Source organism: Cavia porcellus, unplaced genomic scaffold (assembly GCF_034190915.1).
Source record: "Cavia porcellus strain 051 isolate PalLab524CR breed Dunkin Hartley unplaced genomic scaffold, mCavPor4.1 scaffold_19, whole genome shotgun sequence".
Classification (NCBI taxonomy): Eukaryota; Metazoa; Chordata; class Mammalia; order Rodentia; family Caviidae; genus Cavia; species Cavia porcellus.
This window is the reverse complement of record NW_026947502.1, coordinates 34,058,251-34,080,471: the sequence shown is the minus strand read 5'-3', so window position 1 is coordinate 34,080,471 and position 22,221 is coordinate 34,058,251. Positions and strand designations below refer to the sequence as shown.

The window sequence follows — 22,221 nt, the reverse complement described above, 5'->3', positions numbered from 1 at the left end:
TCTTAAATTAGTGTTAGTTTTAGTTTCTAGGAGACTGCGTGATGCATATTGTATATATATCCAGCTGTTTTCAGCAGGAAGAGTTCCCTGTCAGTTCAGCCTGCTGTCCACCAACAAATTCATTCAGCATGCAGCATTGTTATGCCTTGTGTCTAGATGGCTCCCAAAGCCTCATGTGGTCATACATAGGTGGCCTTTTTCAGAAATGGCTAAATCCAGAGCATGTGAAAATGGGACTGATTCAGGGTGCAATGCTAGGATCAAGGACACTGGGATTAAGAGTGTGAATGCTACTTGCCCTACATAGTCTGGATTAGACATAAAGGAGAAAGAGCTGTGGTTGTCCCTTATTTTGCTATCTTCTGTCCTATTCTTCCTTGTGATGCTAACGTGCCTTGGAGCTAGCTACTTATGGGCTGAAACCTCTACAAACTGTGATAAATGAACCTTTTCTCCTATAACTTGGGCCATCAGGTATTTTGTTTCAGCAATGAGAAAAGCAACTAAGACATATTGAAGCTGGGCTGTCTGGTTCACAGTGCTGATCAGTCGTGTCTCATCACATGTGCAGCTTCACTGAGAGTTGGAAAGATGTGCCTAGTGTCTGAGGAACACACACTGCTTGCTTGTGTGTATTCTGTAGTAAACACCATTTCAAACAGGTGCAACCAACTTGGTAGTCCATCCTTGTGGAGCTGGAATTTGGTAACATTATCCAAATCAGCTTCCTCTGATACTCATTTTGACCTAGGTGTTTCTGCAGTATTGTATATTAGCTCAGGTGCTGATCTGTGCAATTCTGTTTGGTGCTGAAGTGCTTCCCTTATGCCAATAGCCCATATCTGTTTCCTCAAAGGGACAACATGATATATGCAAGAACATTAGGTGTTTTTCTGGCTCTATTAGTAAAAGCTGAAAACAATAGAAATAGCACTATGATTCCAGGAGATATTAGATGTAGGAACATGAGTTAAATGAAGAAAGAGTTGCCTCCTAAATCTCATACACAGGAGTTCTTAGTATATTTTACCAGAAAGAGCTTGACTGAAGTCCAAGACTCATTAACTTTTATGAGAAGAGCAGATTATTTTTCAAAATCAAGGTTTCTAAGACTGAAAGATTTGCCTAAGCAGTATTTAGTACTTCTTGTTTTTAAAAAGTTATTTTTCTTACTATAAAATCATAGTTGTATTACACATTGTAAGAAACTTAGAACACAGAGTCAACTCTTAATTTTTCTCAGAGACTACTCCAGGCCAGTCAAAAGAACCCAGGCACGGACCTGATTATGGAAATGATGGAAGCTTTGGCTTCCTCAGAAGCAGTTTGGTCTTCCAGTGCATGTACCGTGAGCCTTACAGGAGAGTGATGCCTGCGTCTGTTGATGTGAGACATTTTCTAAGTTTTCTTTGTTTTCTGAAATGTTCTTCTCTGGCTGGCCAAAGAGAGTTCAGGCAGATCTAGAATGAGGATGACAATGCGATATGAAGCAATAGTCTCATTAGAAGACACCTCCACATTTCTTGAAGAACCTGCTTACATTTTCTGGCATTGAATGACTGTCACTGGTATCTTTATTTTCAGTAACCACCAAAAAGAATTGAGTATTTCTATGGATGTTCTCATTTTGTGTCCTTTTGAAGCTCCCACTTGGTTTGAAACTGATGGAGATTTATCTTATTCGAGGAACAAATTCTTCTTTTAATTTCTCTGCGATAATTGGAAAAGCCAACATGTTCTTGCTGTAATAAAAGGATTGTGGGAATTCAGTGAGAGTGGTCCAAGTATTTTTTAGTGAATTTTGAGACAGGGTTTCTTTATGCAGCCCAGCCTGAGCTTGAACTTGTAGTGGTCTTCCTGTCTCAGCCTCCTAAGTGCTATAGTATAAGCACACACCACCACACCTGGCTCTTTTTTGGTGTTTGAATTTTCAGTGTCTTTCATACTTTTAGCACATAGTAGGTACTCAAATAGAGCTAGGAATGTGCTATTGTGACCATTAATCCTGATAGGTCAACCTCACTGGATTAAGAAGAGCCCAGAAGATCAGGAACCACATCGATGGCCTTATGATATATATGCTATAATATGTATATGTATATGGTATATATATATTAATTAATTAGTGACATGTCCTCAGGGGTGATCTCCTTGGAAGAGGTATAATTCCAGGCACCCTCTCACATATGCATTCCACCTGTATGACTAAAAGTAGCAACCTTGTCTAGAAGTAAAAGTCAACATGAAACATGGTTATAGTTCTTGTTACAGTTTAAAAACTCTCTGAGAGTGTCATTGCTTTTGGAAGTTTGGGAATCGCAGTCCCATATTGATGTTGCTCATATGTCTCCTCCAGCCTGGGGGACACTCTGTATTTTACTCAAGGTCGTTGTGCATGATGGGCTTTATCTAAATTCTAATCCATGGCAGCACCGCTTCCACTTCATATCCTTCTGCTGCAGCCCATTCATGTCTATTTTCTCTTTGATCTTCCTCTGAAAAATTCATAAGGATCTCTGAAGGTGTATCTGCTTATATGTAGGTTTCTGCTCAGAACCAGCCATATGTGAAACTCCTTCTCCTTGATAGTGAAGCCTCATTTTGTGCCTTTTCCTATCAGATGAGCGAGTCTCAAATTTCAATTTATTCTCTCCTGGATATCAAGCTAAACTTAAACTCCCTGGACCATTAAGTGATGAGTAATTAGAAGACACTAGCAGCTAGCTAAGTGGGAGAGTTATTTCAGACCTATTGCATGGTTTCTTGAAACAAAGGCTCATATACCCACCAGGTGACAAGTAGTACTTGGTAGTGTGTTAACAATGAATTTCTTCTGGGATTTGAGCTTTATTGTATTGAAGTAACATATATGATATCATTATTGTAGATAAAATGAAACTTATACAAATTTCTCATTGGCTCAAGGTGACTGGCTATTGTTTGGCTCTACTGTAGTATCATTAAAAACTTCTAGTGTAGTCCCTAGAGATCATCATTTTACTGATTTTGGGTTTTTTCTCCACCATTCATTATTATTCCTTGAGAACAAGTACTTTTCACATACGTTCCCAGTGGTAATAATTGTGTCAGCGCGTAGCACTTTTGGTAAGTTTGTATTGATAGTAATTAAACTGGTGTATTGAAAACAGTATAAGGTGGTTTGATAGAATGATGTGATTTGGATGCAAGAGTTGCCCATATTCTTAGCATTTTATATAGTTAAAGAATTAAAGGGTAGTTCTAAAGGGCATGTGGCCTCTAAGGTATCAAAAAAGAAAGAAGAGAGCATTATATTTGTAAGAAATACAAGTTGTTTAAACAGATGCATAACTGTGATGCATGGGTTTTATTATTTGTAGGATGCCATAGACTCACACTTCCCCTTCTGTTAAAATGAAAGGCGGGAGCCCTGGATGCAGTAAAGCCTCCTGAAAAACAGAAACCCTGAGAGCAGCAATGATGAAGCACCACACACAGTTACTGAGCTTCCTGAGCTGCAGACTGTGGCCCTTTGTGGGACCAATCTAGCTTATCATGGGCTGAGACAGTAAGTTAGTCTCTGAATTCTGAGCCATAAAGGAAGCTGCAGGCTGCAGCAAGGGCTGGTCCTATTTTAAGAGCAGATCCTCCAAGTGTCTCAGATTCCCATGGTTGTAGGTATTAGAGACAAGGAGCAGCTTGTTATTGTGGACAGATCAGCACTCATATCTATCATAAATGGTTGCTATTATTCCAGGCCATCTCAAGGCTGTGACTTTTGCTGGCTACTCTCTCTTGAGTGTTGTTCTTGAGCCTCCACAAAGCAGCTGTTCCTCTCATGCTCTGTTAGGCCAGCATGGACCCTGTCTCCTAGGAGACATGCACGATATTCCGAGAGCAGCTATCTTAGTTTGATTCAAGCAGTCTGGTGTCTACAGTGCTGCCCTGGAAACAAAACCATTGGTAAGGAGGGATCTTTCTGGATGTATTATTGTGGGGACCCCTGGCAAGTCCTTTCACATCTTCTGACCTCTCAGTTGGAGAAAATAATGCTTTATTGTCTTATAAGATAGCATGTGTGAATAGAGCAATATCCTTTAAGAAAGGCAACTTTAGAAAATGATAGTGATACAGTACTATTACAATGATAAACAGGTACATTTCCCTGTTAAGGAGTGGTCTTTTAAAGCTTCAAAACTTGGCCTTAATTCTCTATAATTTCTAGCTCGATGAACTGATCATACAAAGGTTTGAAAACTGAGCACAAGGTTAAAGTTTAGCCTTTAAGACAAGAGAGGTCTATTTGTGTAATACATTTAATTTGGAAAAAAGAGGCCATTTCCTCATTATTGTTTTCTCTGGGTAGAAAAACAGTGAGACAGATAGATTTATGCTTTATTTTCAAGTGCTCCAAATTACATGTGACAGCTTTTCACAAAGCTGATCTCTAACGTCAAAAAACAAAAACCAGCCTTTGCATAAATATGATTTAACAGCATTTATGGCCTAGGATTGTAGAAGATCTGTCATTTATTGCTGTAATTCAGCAATTGTGATTAATTGTTCAAGTACTTTATACTTTGCCAAAACAAAATTAAGGGAAAACACTGTCATCATGCAAACTATGTAACTTCTATATTTATTAATCCTTCCATAGAGGACTCAATATCAATTTTTGAATAAGAGTAGTAATTATTGTGAACCTGTCTCAAACATTTTTGGGAGGAATCATTTTAAATTTTAGAAAAATTCCCTAGAAGGGAATGTGTGTCAGTACCTAGCAGGTCTTGTCTACCCATCCACTCAGCAGGTTTTTGAGGCACTTGGATGGACTTCCAAGGATGTGGCATTTGCTTCAGGGTCTATTGGTACTGCAAAGGACATTTTAAATGCTCCTTCCTGTGAATGTTATTGAACCACACTAAGCAGTCACCCAGTGTTCCTCTGAATATGCTTTTCATTCTAGGTGTGTGGATAGGGAGAATCTTGGCATTTTTTGCTGTTGGCTTGAATCCATCCTGGTGGTTCCAGAGCTAAGGCAGAGTATAAAATCAGTTGCCCTCTTAGGTCTGACTTCCTCTTTGCTGCTGAGCTCTCATTAACTCTTCAGAGTCACGGGGCTACTTGTCAGATAAGCTATCTTTATTTTGTACTGACTGGCACATGGACAGAGCCAACCATGACTCTATTTTTTATCTGGTGAATATTTGTCTTTGCTCTTCTCACCTATTATATCCTTGAACACAGTGGATGGGGCATCTGAGATTTTTGTATTCCTTACATCTCTTTTCTTGATCCTCAATAGTACCACTTATTCTTACTTGTGATATTATCACTTACCACAATCTTTGATAATCACAGTTATATGCATGCACAAAGTGCCAAATATACCTTGGGGAAAGTAAAACCCAGGGCTTGAAAAGATTCCATCCACTAAGTCACAATACACTGAGACCTTGGTTTGTGATTTACTCTGTTTTTGCACCCCTTACCCCCTTGAACAGGACAAAAATAAAAGCGAGGATATGTTTATTCTCTCTTTACTCCCTAAATTGGATCACTGTTTCAATGTGAATATAGGGAGTAGTGGTAATATTTCTCAGTACTACTTCTTGGAGCTGTCCATGGTGCTGGTGCCATTCAAGAAAACCACAGTATTGTTGAATAACAGTGCAGGACGTAATAAAACCTGTTGCTCCTTTTTTTTTTTTTTTTTTTTTTTTTGGTAGTGCTCTGGATTCTTGTAGCTAGATATTTTTTATTTTAAGGAGAAAAACTATAAAAACAATGATACAAAATTTCAAAACAAAGCAGGAGAGTAACAATGATTAACATACCGTGTATTGTGACTTTCAAAGTAGTTGCTCAAATTACAACGTATAGGTATGAAAAATTGATCAAACAATATAAATGCAAACCTTTCCTTTCAATAAACTAACAGCAATTAGCAGTATAAATATCTTAACTACCTATTGTATGTAAGTGTATATGATATATGTGTAATATATATTTATTTATTTTCTTGTCCCCCACCTTCCCAGTTTCTCTTTTCTTTTGGAAGCTTCTTCCCATTTCAAAATATCTATTGTACATTTTGGATATTATTTACTCTCTCGGCTTATTACACTAGGAAAATAGGATGTTTACACATATGAGTCTGATTTGTTTCACTTATGAATATGGTCTTAAGTTGCACCCAGTTACATGTAAGAGCCCCAAGTTTATCCTTATTAATAAAATTATAACATTTTTTTCCATTCCTTGGATGATGGGCATTTAGGTTGTTTCCAAGATTTAGCTGTTATAAATTATGCTACTATAAACATGGGTGCATATATATAGCTGTGATATGATGGTTTTAACTCTTCTGGAAAGATTCACAGAAGGGGGATGGCTGGGTCAAATGGAGCCTCTAATCCTAGATTTAGAGGAATATTCACATTAATTTCCACTGTGGTTGCACCATCTACATTCTCACTAACAGTGGAAAAGAGTTCCTTTTTGCCCACAGCCCCTCCAGCATTTGTTATGGGTTGATTTCTCTTTAATTTTTATTTTAAAGAGGGTTAAAAAAATATAATAAAACAGAACAAAGCAGATCAGAAGAAAACAATGTAAGTGACATAGATTTCAAAATAAGACAACAGGAAATCTATAGTCGCCACTACAGTGTCTCTTGTTTTCTTCCAAAGGTCTATATTTGCACACACAATGAATTCATATACAACAAAATAGTATAAAATTGGTATTGGTCAAAACAGAGTAATAGAGGCATTACAGGCCTTCAAAACCAAACAATGGAAAAATCAACAATGGTACCATAATGTCTCTTCAAAATACTGTAATGTTTCTTCAAAATAGCTGCCCATTCCTTCATGTATGTTGAAATTAAACAATGCAAAACAGACTAAAACCACTCTGAACAAATAACAGAAAGCATTACTGGATTTCACAGCATGATCACAGAATCAGCAATGGATACCATAATGTCTCTATTTCTTCAAAGTAGCTGTTCATTTCATCATGCATAATATAATCGATTCTTGAGAATTGTTTAGGAAAAGTTCTAGGCATGTATAAGTTTCTACATGTATACCTATCCTTTCTGTATCAGAGGGAAAAACAAAACAAAACAGATTACTAGAAACAAACAAAAAACCCCAAATAATTAACAGTAGCAAAGAGCTCAAACCAATGACAATATAGGCCTTCAAAACAAGGTTGTAGGAAGATAACTAAGGTTGTTATTTTACATAGTGGTCTTCAAGAGTTCCTCAGACCACCAGACACAAACATGCAAAATTGTTCTAATCATATGAATGTTAACTGTTTTGTTCCACAAACTTATAAATTTGTAACACAATCATCTTAGCGTTTCTAAGTGTGTTTATACAAATTTAGATATTTTTTCTTTTCCCTTTTTCTTTTTCCTCCTTTTCCCTAAAATATTACTGTTCCCCTTTGAGCAGATTCTTATCCTTTTACTGTATTTATTGAGGATTTTTTTTACCTTATGGACTCTTACCATTTCTTACATGTACTAGGGAGACAATATGGTATTTACACATATGAGTTTGATTTATTTCACTTATGAGTATGGTCTCAAGTTGCATCCATTTACTTATAAATATCTCAGTGTGATCATTCTCTATAGCTGAATAATACTCCATTGTATAAAAGTACCACATTTTTAAAATCTATTCCTCAATTGATGGGCATCTAGGTTGTTTCCAAGATCTGGCCATTACAAATTGTGCTGCTATAAACATGGGTGCACATATATCACTATGATATGATGTTTTCAATTCTTCTGAGAGTATTCCCAGAAGTGGAATAGCTGGGTCAAATGGGACTTCCAATCCCAGCTTTTTGAGTAACCTCTAGACCTACCTCCACAGTGGTTGCACCAGTCTGCACTCCCACCAACAGTACAAAAGAGTTCTTTTTTCCCTGCAGCCTCTCCAGCATTTGTTGTTGGCAGTTTTCTTGATCCTGGCCATTCTTTCTGGAGTGAGATGGAATTTCAGTGTGGTTTTAATTTTCATTTCTCTAATGACCAGTGTGCTGAACATTTGTTTATGTATTTATTTGCCATTTGTATTTCTTTATTTGAGAACTGTGTATATCTCAGATGCCCATTTTTGGATTGGGTCTTTAAATTTCAGGGATCTGATTTTTAAAATTTCCTTATATGTTCTAGACAGAAGTCCTTTTTCTGAGGGACAGTTGACTAATATTTTTTCAGAATTTATGGGTTTCCTTCTTTACTCTGTTGGAGATTTCTTTCAACAGGCAAAATCTTTTTAATAAGATGAGATCCCAGTTATTGATTCTAGGAAGTATTTCCCATGCAATTTGATTTTTGTTCATGAATTCTCTGCCTACCCCTATGTCTTCGAGATTTCCAGCAGATTTAGTGTTTCTGTTTTAATATTTAGATCTTTGATCCATTTTGACTTTAGTACATAAAAATATGAAATGCTTCACGAATTTGCATGTCGTCCTTGCACAGAGGCCATGCTAATCTTCTCTGTATCATTCCAATTTTAGTATATGTGCTGCTGAAGTGAGCACTATTGGTTGATTTCTTGATGATTGCTATTCTTTCTGGGGTGAGACAGAATCTCAGTGTTGTTTTAATTTGCATTTCTTGAATGACCAATGATGTTGAACATTTTTAAATATATTCATTTGCTATTTATATTTCTGCATATCTTGGCTGCACATTTTTGGATTTGGTCTTTGAATTTGGGGTCTGAATTATATGTTCTCTATATAAGTCCTTTGTCTGAGGAACAGTTAGATAAATTTTTTCCACCTCTTTGGGTTATCTTTTCACTCAGTTGGTGACTTTTTTGATGTGCAAAAGCTTTTTAATAAGATGAGATCCTAGTTGTGGATTCTTTGAAATATTTCCCATGGAATTTGGGGTTTGTTCACGAACTCTCTGCCTATCCCTGTCTTCAGATTTATACCTAATTTTTCTTCTGGTAGATTTAGTATCTCTGTTTTAGTATTTAAATCTCTGACCCATTTTGACTTCAATTTACTGCATGATAATGGAATGGATCTAATTTTAGTCTTCAGCATTTAGAGAGCCAGTTTTTCCAGCATCATTTATTAAAGAAGCTGTCTTTCTTCTAGTGAACATGCTTGACCCCTTTGTAAAGGTAAGGTGGTTGAGTGTGTTCATGTTGTGACTGCATCTTCTAATCTGTTTCACTGATCCTCAAGTCTGGTTTGGTTTGGTTTGGTTTTTTTTTCTGCCGGTACCATGCTGATTTTATCACAGTAACTTTGTAGTATAGTTTCAAATCAAGGATTATGATGCCTCCTGCCTTGCCTTTGTTGCCCAGAATTGCTCTTGCTATTATAGGTCTCTTCTGGTTCCATTTAAATTTTAGAAACGCTAATGTGAGGAATGATAGCGAATAGTATTTTGATCAATATTACATTGTCTATATAGCAATTTGGGGAGTATGGCTATTTTCACAATGTTGGTTTTTCCTATCTGTGAGCAAGGGGTATTTTTCCATTTTCTGATATCCTCTTCAATCTCCTTTTTCAGAACAGTGTAATTTTTAATGTATAAATCTTTTACTTCCTTTGTTAGATTGATTCCTAAGTATTTCGTTGTTTTGGATATTATGAAGAGTGTTGTTTCTAATTTCTAGCTCAGTGCCTTTGTTGTTTGTGTACAGGAATGCTATTGATTTTTGAGTGTTGACTTTGTATCCAGCTACACTACTGAATTTGGTTATTAAATCTAGAAGTTGTTTGGTGAAGTTTTGGGGTCCTTTTATGTGGAATATCATGTTACCTGCAAACAATGATAGTTTAACTTCTTTTTTTTCATATTCTTACTCCTTTTTGCTCTTTGGTCTAATTGCTCTGGCTACCATTTCCAGGGCCATATTGAATAGCAGTGGTAATAGTGGACATCCTTGTCTTGTTCCTTATTTTAGAGTAAAACTTTCAGTTTTTGTCCACTTAGTATGATGTTGGCCATTGGGTTGTCATAGATGACTTTTATCAGATTGAGGTAGAGAACATCTATCCAGGTTTTATGTAGGATTTTTAAAAATCATGAGTTAGTTTTTGGACTTTGTGAAAAGCTTTTTCTGTATCTATTGAGATGATCGTGTGTGATATTTGTCTTTGGCTCTGTTGATGTGATGTATTACATTTATTGATTTTTGTTTGTTGAAACATCCCTGGATTGCTGGGATGAATCTTACTTGGTCACAGCATATAGTCTTCTTGATGGACTGAAAGAAATACAAAATTAGAGACAATTATTATGCTGGCTTGAGTCAAAATAGTCACATTAGTTTTCAGTGTCTTGATATTTTGAACCAAGTTGTCTTGGTCTTAAATATTGGGAGAGTTTCTCATTTCTGGGCTGTTTTTAGCATGTAAAGTTCCTGTTTTTGTGTTTGTGTTCTTATAGGTACCCCAGAGTATTACAGAGAGTACATAGGGAATTGACAATTATTTTTAATGAGAGCTGAATGTGAAGCAGTGTCTCACTCCGAGTTCAGCGCAATCAGAGGGCTTGGGATGCGTTTCTGATGCTGTTTATATTGATAGTGACTTGTGTAATCACTTTCTGGGAAGACCAAGTGGGCCCTGGTTTTGAGATTTATGTCAGAAGCTTTCCTTATTTTGCTTAAAAACCTGCTAGTTGTGACATTTGAGGTAAGCATAGCCTTCTAACACTTGTGTTTAATTTTAATGAAGGTGAAAAACACAGTTCAGTGTAAAAAGATTTTTAAATTTGATTTTTAAACTCAAATAACTTCCATTTTTCTTTTCCTGAAACTCATAATCATGAGCTTGAAGATGTTCTGGATTTAGTAATACTGGTGCCTTAGAAAATGTTTAGGAAGCCTCAGAGGGCTTTCTTTTTCATCCATATATCTGTGCCATTTTGATATCAGTACCAGAAATAAAAGTAATATTTAAATCACTATATTGAAAATTTACAGCTGGTCCCTCATAATGTTAACAGTGTAACAGTCATAAGGTAAGTAATTCCCCATTTGATAATAATGTTATATAAGCAGAGTGAAGTGTATCTTTGCATATGAAATGCAACTGTCAAAAACACAAGTACTATTGAGGGTCAGGACCATAGCCTAGGAATTTGTTACTGTTGTTTCTCATTAAACATTACTACATGAGCTGTTGGATGGGGCATGACACCATGCAGATTACAATTTTAATCATTAGGGTATCTGATAAACATATCAAAATTAAAGAGGGGGTGTTCTTTCAAAACTATTAGGTTCACTTTTGTTATGTTTCTAAGGGGCAATAGGTAACAGCCATTACAAATGAGAGAAAGGTTAGCTAAGTCACTTGGTAGCCAATGTATACCATCTTTTCAATGTCACAGCATTATAATGACTTGGCAAATGCTCCGCTTTTATATCTTCTTTGTCAGTACAACAGGGATCCAGCAGAATTGATGGAAGATTGCATTTTGTTGGCGAAGCCTCCTCTAATCATAGTATCACTGTACCAAACACACAGGTAGCACATGAGGGTGGGATTATGTAGTTCATTAGATGTTGGTTGATTCTACAAAACATTTTCAAGAGGTCCCGTAAGGTTAGTGGTCTAAAACACACACTTATTATGATGTTTGAAGTTATCCTAACCTGTAGTACTAGAAAACACACACATATAATTACTAAACTAGAGAGTTACAGAACTCACTGAAGAAAATGCATATTAATGAGCAGAACAAATCATGGATTCTTCTGGCAGCATTTCACACACATCAGAATTAGTGTGCTGCGGTAGGATTAAGATTTTGAAAGCAGGCATACAATGTATGTGAAGGACCAAACATAGTCCAAATGGGATAAATCTATTTTTTACTTCTATATAATCAAGGAAAAGAGGTTCACCAAGATGATGCTTGTTAAATATTCAAATGAGGACTAGATCTCAGGTAGTATTGGAAGGAAAGCACATTAGCTGGATTAGTGAAAACCTTTCATATTTTGAGGTCGATTTCAAGAGTCTGTTCATGATTAATGTACTTGCTCTGTTTCCTTCTATCATCTTAAAAAAAACAGGAGCAAAGGATGTGGAAGACATGCAGCAAATGAATGCATTGTAAAAAAGCACCCTGATAGTATTGAATTTACCCCTGCTGAAGCTGAAACATGAGTTTAGGGCAACATTGGAAATGGGTATCATGAGAAATTAATTCTAAATTTTTGCATTTTGTAGGGGTGCTTGAGATAAGCAGAAATGGGATGCTTGAGTGTGCACTTTGACCCCAGGGAGGGTTGCTATTCTGACTTAAAATAAGAATTAAAGAGAGAAAAGAGACATAGCTTCATAAAGTTTGAGAGTGTTGGGCAGACTGGGTCTGTTCCTGAAGTGGCTGAGGATAGGGATTATGATTTGCTTTTGAGAAGTGCTACCCTGAAACTGAGTGTCTGAACAGGAGCATGCTATGATCATTCTTGCCCTGGAGAGATGAATCTGGCATGATCTGGCAGGGTAGATGAACCATAAAACAGTTTGAAGATGAGAGACTTGGAGGGAGTAAAAGCACATGAGCAAAAGTACTGATGGGCAAGAAGACATGGATGCAATAAAAAATAGAATTGATAGTGCCTGGCACCTTTTCAATGGAGAGGGATGGTGGAGAGTCTATGATTTTGAATCTGAGTATTAGAGAAGATATTGGTGCCATCGTTAAGATAGCCAAGGTTGATCAAGGTGGGGGAAGCTGAATGCTCTTACGAAATATGGAGTTCAAAATTATCTATATAATTTTTAGGGCACACCAAAAGATTAAAATGCAAGGCTTTTTATTAAATTAGGAGCTTCAAAGTGGTGAAGAGAGCATGATTCTTCTGATTATGGGGCCTTGTGCGAATGCACAGATGTGATAGTTCAGATTGGGCTGAGGTGCTGAATACACCTGTACCTCACACATTTCATGGGTACCTGCTCCACACTTTGGCAAGCCCAGATAACTGTGTGGAGGAGATTTGTGTGAGGAAGTTCAGGATGCCAGAGTCAAATCCAGACTGAAAAGGACAAGAATAACAATAATCCCTAACATCTCACTGTCCCGTAGGTATAGCTTACAATTCTTTGGATTGTTTTGCATTACGAGAAGAAGATACTAGCATTTTTGTGTCAGATTCAGTCTTGTAGAGCATTTTAATGAATGATAGCTTATATAGTCCTCAGATTTTTTTTTTTTTTTACACATGAAGTACCTGGGGTTTGGAGAGACTAGAATCTCTAGTCTAATTTTTGGCTTGTCTGGCTGTACTGAAAGAAGAGAAATATTCTTGAGCCACATATAAAATATATAGTTAATGTATGTAAGTAGCAAGATTTGCTTTATTTTTAAATAGTTTTTATTTTAGCATAAAGTGGGCCAGTAGCCTGTGAGCTGCAGGTTGGATAAGTCTAGAGACCCTTACAGTTCCCATTTGGCAGAGCCTGAGTCTGGAGCTGCCTCCTGCTGGCCACAGGAGTGCATAATTAGAGCTGCACAGATTTCGTTTTTTAAATTGTAGTACAGCTGATGTTAAAAAGGGAGAGGGGAGGAGGTGAGGAGAAAAGAATGAAAAAATAAAATGAGTTACGTGTTTGTGCCCAGTCCTTAAGAGGAATGCAATCATTACATCCTGCAAATATGTACTAATAAAAAAGAAAACTTTCAAAAAAGAGTGAAGAACTGACTAGATATCATGTTGAGGCTTAGCAGAGAGTTAAGGCAAGGCTGAGAATGTTCATTGGGGATTACAGTTAAGGAGCAGGGGGTGCACAATCCTGTTAAGTGGCCCAGAGGTGCCAGTGCCCACGGGAGTAGGGGGCTCCCTCTTTTCCTCATTGGGTAGAAGGTATCAGGTCTTTGGATTTATTGAAAAGATGGCATTCTTCAAGTTTATTACTGTGACCTGCCTGCAGGTTGGAAAGATAGCAGAGCACCTGTCCTATAGACATGTGGCAGGGAAACAAGGGCGGAGAAGAAAGGGCCAGAGAGGAAAGTGACCAGGGACAATGTAGATAGTCCCTGGGTAGTCCTTAAGTTCACAAATGTGGTTTACTAATGTGATAGGCATCTCTTAATCCAATGAAGTTGACATATCAGGATTAATGGTCACAGTATCATATTGCTTGGGGTGGTCAATGTTTCTGGCTGGCGTTATATAACAGGGTGACTCTTACAAGTATCCCCATAATGCATACACATATTTATAGCACCATTATTCACAGTACTCTAGAGGTGGAATTAACCCAAGTGTCCATCACATATCAATAGATAAACAAAACATGATCTCTACCTACCAGGAAATATTACACAGCCTTAAAAAGATAGGAAATGTTATCACATTCTACAATGTGTATGCATGTTGAAAATATTATGCTAGGGAAAGCTTATTTCACTGACTTTAGTTAAAAAGACAACTACTGTAAGGTTCTATTTTATGAGCTGCTAAAGTGGTCAAATCCATAGAAACAAAAATTGGAATGGTGTTGCCAGGAGCTTTGGGAAGAGGCAGTGAGGATTTGCTGAATGAGTGTAGTTTGTTCAGAAGGATGAAGGCATCCTGGATACTGTTCCATAATGTGAGTGCAGCACTGCTGAAATGTACACTTAAATGGTTAAGATGGTAAATTATGCTATTTTTAACAGCTAAAAAATGAACCATCATATTCTTAGTACCTACGGAATGTTGGCTTGTGCCTATTTGTTCTCTGATATTGAGTACTTTCTCAGTTTCTCTTACTGTGCCTTCACATACCTTTATCCTGTGGGAATTCCTCAAAAGCCAGGTTAGATTTGTTTTGGAATTTCTGACCTGTGGGATCCTGCAGAGACCAAAGGGTAGGCTGCCTCCACTCCGGACTCCTGCTGTGGTAGGTTTCCACTCTTCATGTCTGGGCAGCATCTATGATCTCTTTCTTCCTGGCCCAACTGCTCTCCTGAGAGCTAAACATGGCATCATTTTCTGCAGCTGCATTGATTAGTTGCTTCATTAGTTTGGTTTAATTGCAGTAACTCTGCTGTTAACAAATTTACACAAGGTACAACAGGAAAAAAGTCTGTGGGTACTTTCATCTCCTCCAAAGATAAAATGTAGCCATTTTTCTGCATCATTTGAATTCCTACTGCTAATAAATGCCTGACACCGCTTTTGGTATGATATTTAAGTCCAAAGGGATATTGTGGAGCCTGGGTATACATAATTTAATGTAGAACATAGAATTTTAGTGCCGGAGGGCTCTCTGAGCGCTCTTATTTCAGCTTCCTTTTTGGGATCCTTATTAGGGACGCAGTTAATGGCAGAGCCAGAACTAGGCATAGCTCCCAGTTTGAATTGTGAGCTCTTTCCATTCCTTGATGCATCCTCTTGGGATTGATAAAACGGTATTTAGTGCCAAAGATCTGAAAACTACTCATTTCAGAGCATAATATATCTATTAACTCAAAGTGATTGTGTCTCCAGTCTGTTAGCTGGAGGTAACGGCTGCTCACCATGTTTGAAGTCCTGCGTGGGTTGCCCTCTCTTCATTCAGAAGATGTGCTTCTGATGCCATGGGCAAAGGCCAACTTTTGGACTTAATGCTTCCAAGGAGGTATTCTAAAACTGCTGGATTAAATCATTTTGAAAATGGAAAAGTTCTTCTTGAACTTGACAAAGAAGTCACCCTTGAATTAACCTTTCTTGGAAAGCACTGTTGCATCTGTCTTTGACTCCCTCGTGCCCACCTTCCCCCTGTATGATATTCCTCAGGGCTCTTGTCAGTTACTTCTTACATGGTTATAAAGCATCCAGAGGCCCTCCTGTATTCTCTATCTCAGCACCCAATTCCCAGGAGGAATACTTTCAATCTGTCTGCACTGAATTTAAGTAGACAGTTCGCAGGGTTGACGGAATGAAATAAAACGCAGTGTCCTGAAGTAGTGTGGATAGTGTTTTGTGAGTAAAAAGAGTGAGCCCCACAAGTCTTCATAGGTGAGGTGAAATTTTGTCTCAGTTCTAAAGCATGGGCAATTCACAGAGATATTTTGTTTTGGAGAAAAATGGCATATCAGATAAAACTGAATTGAAGGGGGCAGAAGGCAACTTGTCCAGGCTCACTCCAGCACATCCTCCCCCTGGATTACTAAACTTTCCCTTTGCTGGGACTGTATATCCAACACCTACCACTTAAAGAAGAAAGTGGTTTATTAAGGTCATGGCTTCAGAAGGTGTAGTCCCTGGTTAGTTGGCTCCTAGCAGAAGGGCCTGGCAGAACAAGGCTGTTGAGTTTATGGTACCAAAAAGTGGCACAGAGGAGCAGCACCAGAGAGGAAGGGATTGGGGACCAGACATAGTACCTAAGGCAGAGGTAGCAGGTAGGGAAAGGTCCACGAAGCCCAATAGTGCTGGAGAGAAAGGGAAATTTGTACTGCAGGCAGGAGCCAGAGGCTCGCCTGCCACTTAAAGGGTGACAGTCTATGTTTTCTTGGGACAGCCCCAGTTCATGGCAGTAATCTTGGTATAATGATGAACAGTGTCCCTTTTCACTCATAAAAATGTCTGGGTTTGGTTATAAATGATACCTTCACCTTGTTTTTAGATGACAGGACCTGCTGCAGGAGTTTGAGAGAGATTACACAAGAGGCAAAGGGGACAGTAGTGGAGCATGAATGGATATAGGTTAGAAGAGGGCCTGGGGTAGGTGGTGGTCTTGGGAGGGGAGAAGAGAGCAGTAATATGGCACACCAAAGTGCTTTGTGGACCCATGGCTGTCTGGTGAAGGTAGGTAAGAGTAGGCTGTGTTGGAATGGAATTGAAATTTTAGATATATGATTTAGGATGATGGGGAAGCCAGATAAAGAAGTCAAGTATGCAGGTAGAAATAGTTGTCTAGGGTCTAGGAGAGTTACCGGATGGAGACAACCACTTCGGAGTCATTTTGCTGTGGGTGATATTTGAAACCACCATAAGGATTTCATTGTCCAGGGAATGTGTGTGTCCAAGAAGAGATGAAAGTTAAAGTTCAAGTCACAGAGACGCAAACATTTAAGGGGATGGCAGAAAAAAGAAAGAGCTCACAAAGGACACTGAGAAGAGCTAGCCAGAGTGAGGAGGAATCTCAGGGCAAGGCAGGAATAGTTCTTATTTGAATTGAAAGTATGACATGATTCAGGGAGTGTGCTGGAGCCTTCATGTATCTCACTTTTTAAAGCCTGAGCTATCTGGTAAACAGGTGTTTGCCAGGATTTATATGCTCAGAGCTCATGTCTTTTTTCATCCCATAGAACTGGTAGTTGTAGCTAAGATGGAGAATCTGGGGTCCAGAAAACCTTCCTCCTCCAGGCAACTTTAGCAGCTTCATCAAATGTTGGATTTGAAGAACTTGACCCCACTGCACATGCAAGTCGAAAGGTGCTGCTAATCTCCTTTTCTGCTGGCTCTGCTGAGTAGCCAATGTTATGGTTTATATTTAGACCTCCCCCAGAAGCTTCTTGTGCTCATAGGTGGAGCTTTTGGGGGAGTGACTGAGTCATGGGTATGTGATACTGGCAGATCAAAGAGGTGTGATACTGGGAGTAGTCAACTAGTAGATTTATAGTTGGATGTGATTTTGGGAGGTGAAGCCTGGTGGCAAGAGGTGGGTCATTGTGGGAATGCCCTGGAACAGAATTCCCCCTCCACCCAGTAGCTCACTACTTCCTGCCTGCCATGCCATGAGCTCTTTCTCCTCTGCCATGACACCTTGTATTGGAGCCAGTTGGCTGTGGACTAAAACCTTTACAAACTGTGACCTAAGTTTTATTTAAGCTGAGGATGTCAAGTACTTTGTTTCAATAGTGAGAAGGTAACTAAGATGGTCCCATAATGAAGACCTGAACAAGGAGTCTGTTTCAAATGGAACATGGAAAACAATGCCAGTGGTTTGATTAGACCATGAATTATGACCTCCAAAGGAGCCAGTAACAAATTCATTTCCTATTGGGCACAAGGCACAAAGTACTGATTGCAGTAATTAGTTCTGGGTTTTGTTTTTTCCTTGTTGGCAAATGCTTCTCTATCTTTACTTCCTTGAGTGCTCATGATAGATCAGCTCTTACCTAAGATACTAGTGCTAGAGCTGCCTAGGTGCATTGTGAGGTATGCAGTAGCCTTCAGTTTGTATAAGTGTGGGTACATTGCATCTAACATTTGCTGACCACAAAATAATGCATTTGAGGGTTGTGCATGCATTTATCTTATTTAATTCTGGGCACAGACCCATGAGTTAGGTAATATTATTATGTGTTTTGCTATCATAGTTTCTCTGCTAACTGAGAAAATTAATTTGCCAAGATCTTGTGGCTAATTAGTAAATTATGTATTTGAACCTATCCTCTCTCTGAGCTTCCCATTTATTTTCTATATCTTTGCTTATTTGCTCTGGGCTGGCATTTTATCCAAGTCAGAAATTTGTAGGCCTGAGCCTGTTTTGCTTTTCCTTTCTTTTATAAAAAGCTAACTGATCACTAGTTTTGATGATTTTGAGGGGCTAACAAGCTTGCTTTTAAGAAGTAAGTGGATGAAAGAGTTACTCAGAACTTGAGCAGAGGCCCATTATGCAACTGGAACAACTAAGGTCTAAAAATTATCTGAAATCCCAGGAATGCTGAATCAAGATTTTTAGGAATGTCATTAGTATGTCGATGCTCCAGGTCCATGATTAGCAGACTTCATTCTTTTGTTTAAGAGACTGTTTTTGAGATGTAAGCATTATTATGCCATAAAATACTGTGTGGCCTTTAGAGGCAGCTCTGGGCCCTTCATTCTTGCACAAAGCATGCTTTCTGGCTCTATTAGGACTCTGTACCTGCTTAGTTGTGGACAGGTAACCACTCGTTCCCAAGACCTGAAATTAGTGTCCTTTTAAAAGCAGTGTCTTAACATTAGACAGAAATCTTTCCTTTGTTCAAGGCCTCTTGCTTATGGATTTTCTTTTGTCACCAGGCTGGCTCTGCACTCTTTTGCTAATGAATTACCCAGAAGTCAATGGCCCAGGCACAATGAATTGGTATTGTGGTCCATGCAGCGTAAGACAGGGTGGCCAGCCCTGTGTGATTGGGCCCTGGGGTCAGAGCTCCCATGTGACAACAGAGCTGTGCCATTAACCACTTTTCTACTCACCTCCTGTGTGCTAGGTTATCCTGCAAATATCAGTTTGCCCATTTGCCTGTGTTGAAGCAGTGGTTTAAGCCTGGCAAGTGTCTAAAACTGCTGCTCTGACTTACCTTGCTAAGTGGTGTGATTTGGAAAAAGTTAGAATCCCAGACTTTGGGAGCTGGGAGGAACCTTGGTTTGTTCTTTGTTTTACTGCTGAGAAAACACAGGCTGGAGAAAGGAGTAATTTCTTTGGCTTGGCATTGAGACTAAAGGGAAAGCACTAGCAGCCCTATCCCTGTACCCCAGTGACTTCTGATGTCTTAGTGGCTAAATGCCCAAGAACACTGGAGAAAAGAAGATTATCCAGAAATTTCAGAGACCTCATCGTTCTTACTGTGCTGTTGGGTTGCTCCCTCCTCAGACACATGGATGTGGAGTGCTCTGTGGTGTCTCTCTATCTAGGATCACAGGAATCGGGACAAATGGTCAACCACTTTCAGTTAAGTGAGTGGAGATCAGGTGTCATGTTAGAAAACTCCTTTGCTCTTTAGGTTATTAAAGGACTACTAGTGGTCCTGACAGTCATCTAACAAAGGAAGCCTCCCGAGGCTGAAAGGTAGTAGTAAAAGCCTCATTTGCACCCAAGGAATCTCTTGCTAACTCAGCAGGATCCGGGTCAATAGACATCATTTTCCTAAGACATTTCATTTTCTCTTCTGTAGTAAATGAGCTTTTATTTTTCCCCTGGGGTTTCCTTTTGGAGCAGTAGGCTCTAGGGGAAAAAATAAAGCTAGTGGATTACGAAAATAAAACCTTGAATCAAATGTAGGTATAAAAAATGAAATGTAACTTCCAGGGAGCCAAGTTGCGACACTTTCCATTCATGTAACACTTCAGTGTAATGTGTTTTAGATTTAAAATTCAGTTCTGAGTTCTGTAAGATGATTGAACATAGCAAAGACGTAGTTATGCTTGTTAGATGGTACTCAGCTAAGTTCAAGAACTCATTTAAAAGAAGACTGTGCACAGCAAGTGGCAGGGGAAACCCGTGACATAATCAGAAGGTCCCACTTATGGGAGTCTGTTACAGCTGTGCTTCCTGGGCTTGGCTTTACTCTTTAACGAGTTTCTCTCCAAAGCCAGCAGGACGTACACTCTCCTACAGTTACATGAAAACTTCTCTCTCCCCGCTTTTCTTCTTTCCTCTTTCACTTAGTGTATATATCTTCTTCCTTCTCTACCATTTTAAGCTTTTCACAAGTTCATATCCCAGCTGTCTTCTGTTGTTTCCCATTTCTATGAATATATACAAATATATAAATTTAACATTTAATTTTCCAAGATTTCTCTTTCTCCCTCTTTTTGTCTTTGTCTCACTCTCCAAATTCTTTTATTATAACATACTACTCTTATTTCATAGTTACAATATCCTTTTTTAATCTCTCTGACAGTATTAATGGTAATTAAGTTTTTGTCTCCATTTAGGGTCTGTTTCCTGCAAATTAAAAAAATTACTCCTCCTCTCAGTCCATTTCCCTGTGAAAGGTTTACGCTAATGTCCCGTTCTGTAGAGTTAGTCCCTCTGTGATGCAGGTGCAACATTTGTGGGTGGGTGGGTTGCGAGGTTTTCCACTGCAAGTGCCCTAGAAAGGTAGCCATGATATTGGCATCCGCAGATCCATCCTGGGCTGCTCAGACTCCACAGAGACACTTGACCATCCTGTGTCTGGAGAGCGAAGGTAACTGCCAGTGTTCCTGGGAGCTGGTGTGTATGACAGGGCTGGGGGACTTGTGGGGCTCACTCAACAGCCCCCTTTCTTTGCTTACCCTGTGTATTTCAAATGAGGTGCCCAGTCCTCATCCTATGGCTCTGGATTCTCAGTTGAGAGACCTGCTGTGGTATCTGCGGCTCTGGCTGTGGTAGAGAAGGAGCAGGCAGCTCACCTATGCAGTGTGGCAAAGGGGACCTGGGGGCTTGATGCTTCTCTGTGAAAGTTTCAGCGAAGCTTCCTTACTTTAGCTGCCTCCACCCTCTATACCTTGAAGAACCAGGAGCTTGTGTTTTTCAGCTTTCAAAGATTTGCAGAGTTAGATGACTTGGTTCTTAGCTTTCTCTGTTACTCCTTTACAATTCAGTTCACTCCAGTGAGCTGAGACTTTAATGAGCAAGAAATGAAGGAGGTGGCTTGTCTACTGTGATGTGAGTGGTCAATGCAGGATCTGGAGTAGACGACAGGTCACTTACATCCTCCTCCTACACTGAAGCATTCTATGTAATTCACCTCTCTCTGGGGCCCATGCATGAGTGCACACACAGTCCATCCTTCTCCCTTTCTCACTCTCCTTCTCCTTCCCTCTGTTTCATAAAAGCCTCCCATGAATCCCATGCATTATGTTTGATTATGTTGACTTTGGTAAGTCAGCTGAGACTCAGCTGGTAAAATTTGCCTTGGCCACAGAGCTATTCATGGTAGAGCCAATATCTGATTCCGAAGTGCATACATACTTCAGCCCCTCCTTGTGCCCTCTTGGGTTGTGTCTTGGACCATTAGGCTTTGCCTGAAAAACCACACTGTTTGTTTTCTTCGCCTGCTTTCATGGTGGCTTTTTGCAGCTAGCTTTGGCTTGGGAACCCTAAGTGATGGCTGTTTTACTTCTTGGGGTGCTGCAGCCTGCTCTGTGACTCTTTTTGCCACAGAATGGATTCTTTACATTGATCTTTTACCTGCTGGTGAGAATTCAGATGAGTCATCAGGTTCAGCTTTATGGCTTTCATGTTTGTACATGTGTGTCCACACGGAAATACCTCAAAATGAAATGTACATGTGAGTAGAAGGAGCAGATTGTTCAGTATGTTCTAAGAGGGACAGGATAGACATTCCCCATGGCAGCACTGAGCTCATGCTTGTGAGATGCTTCTGTGTCAAGTTATTTAGAGGCTGAAGCAGCGTCAGGAGCTCCTGGCCCCTTGATTTCTCCCTCCCTTGTGTGTATGTGCCCTGCAGGCTTCCCTCTGTGTGTACCACTGTGCTGTTTTTGAGTGTTCTCCTTCCTTCCTTCCTTCCTTCCTTCCTTCCTTCCTTCCTTCCTTCCT

At 39.2% G+C, this 22,221-nt stretch overlaps 1 protein-coding gene and 1 non-coding gene across 3 annotated transcripts in view; one reads left to right on the top strand and one right to left on the bottom strand.

Annotated features, from left to right (window-relative positions):
• Spock1 (SPARC (osteonectin), cwcv and kazal like domains proteoglycan 1) overlaps positions 1 to 22,221 on the top strand; it is a 666,821-nt gene that overhangs the window by 188,984 nt on the left and 455,616 nt on the right. The window lies entirely within an intron of this gene.
• LOC111757830 (U6 spliceosomal RNA) lies at positions 8,447 to 8,553 on the bottom strand. The gene has a single exon (XR_002792096.1). It is a non-coding gene; the product is annotated as a U6 spliceosomal RNA (small nuclear RNA).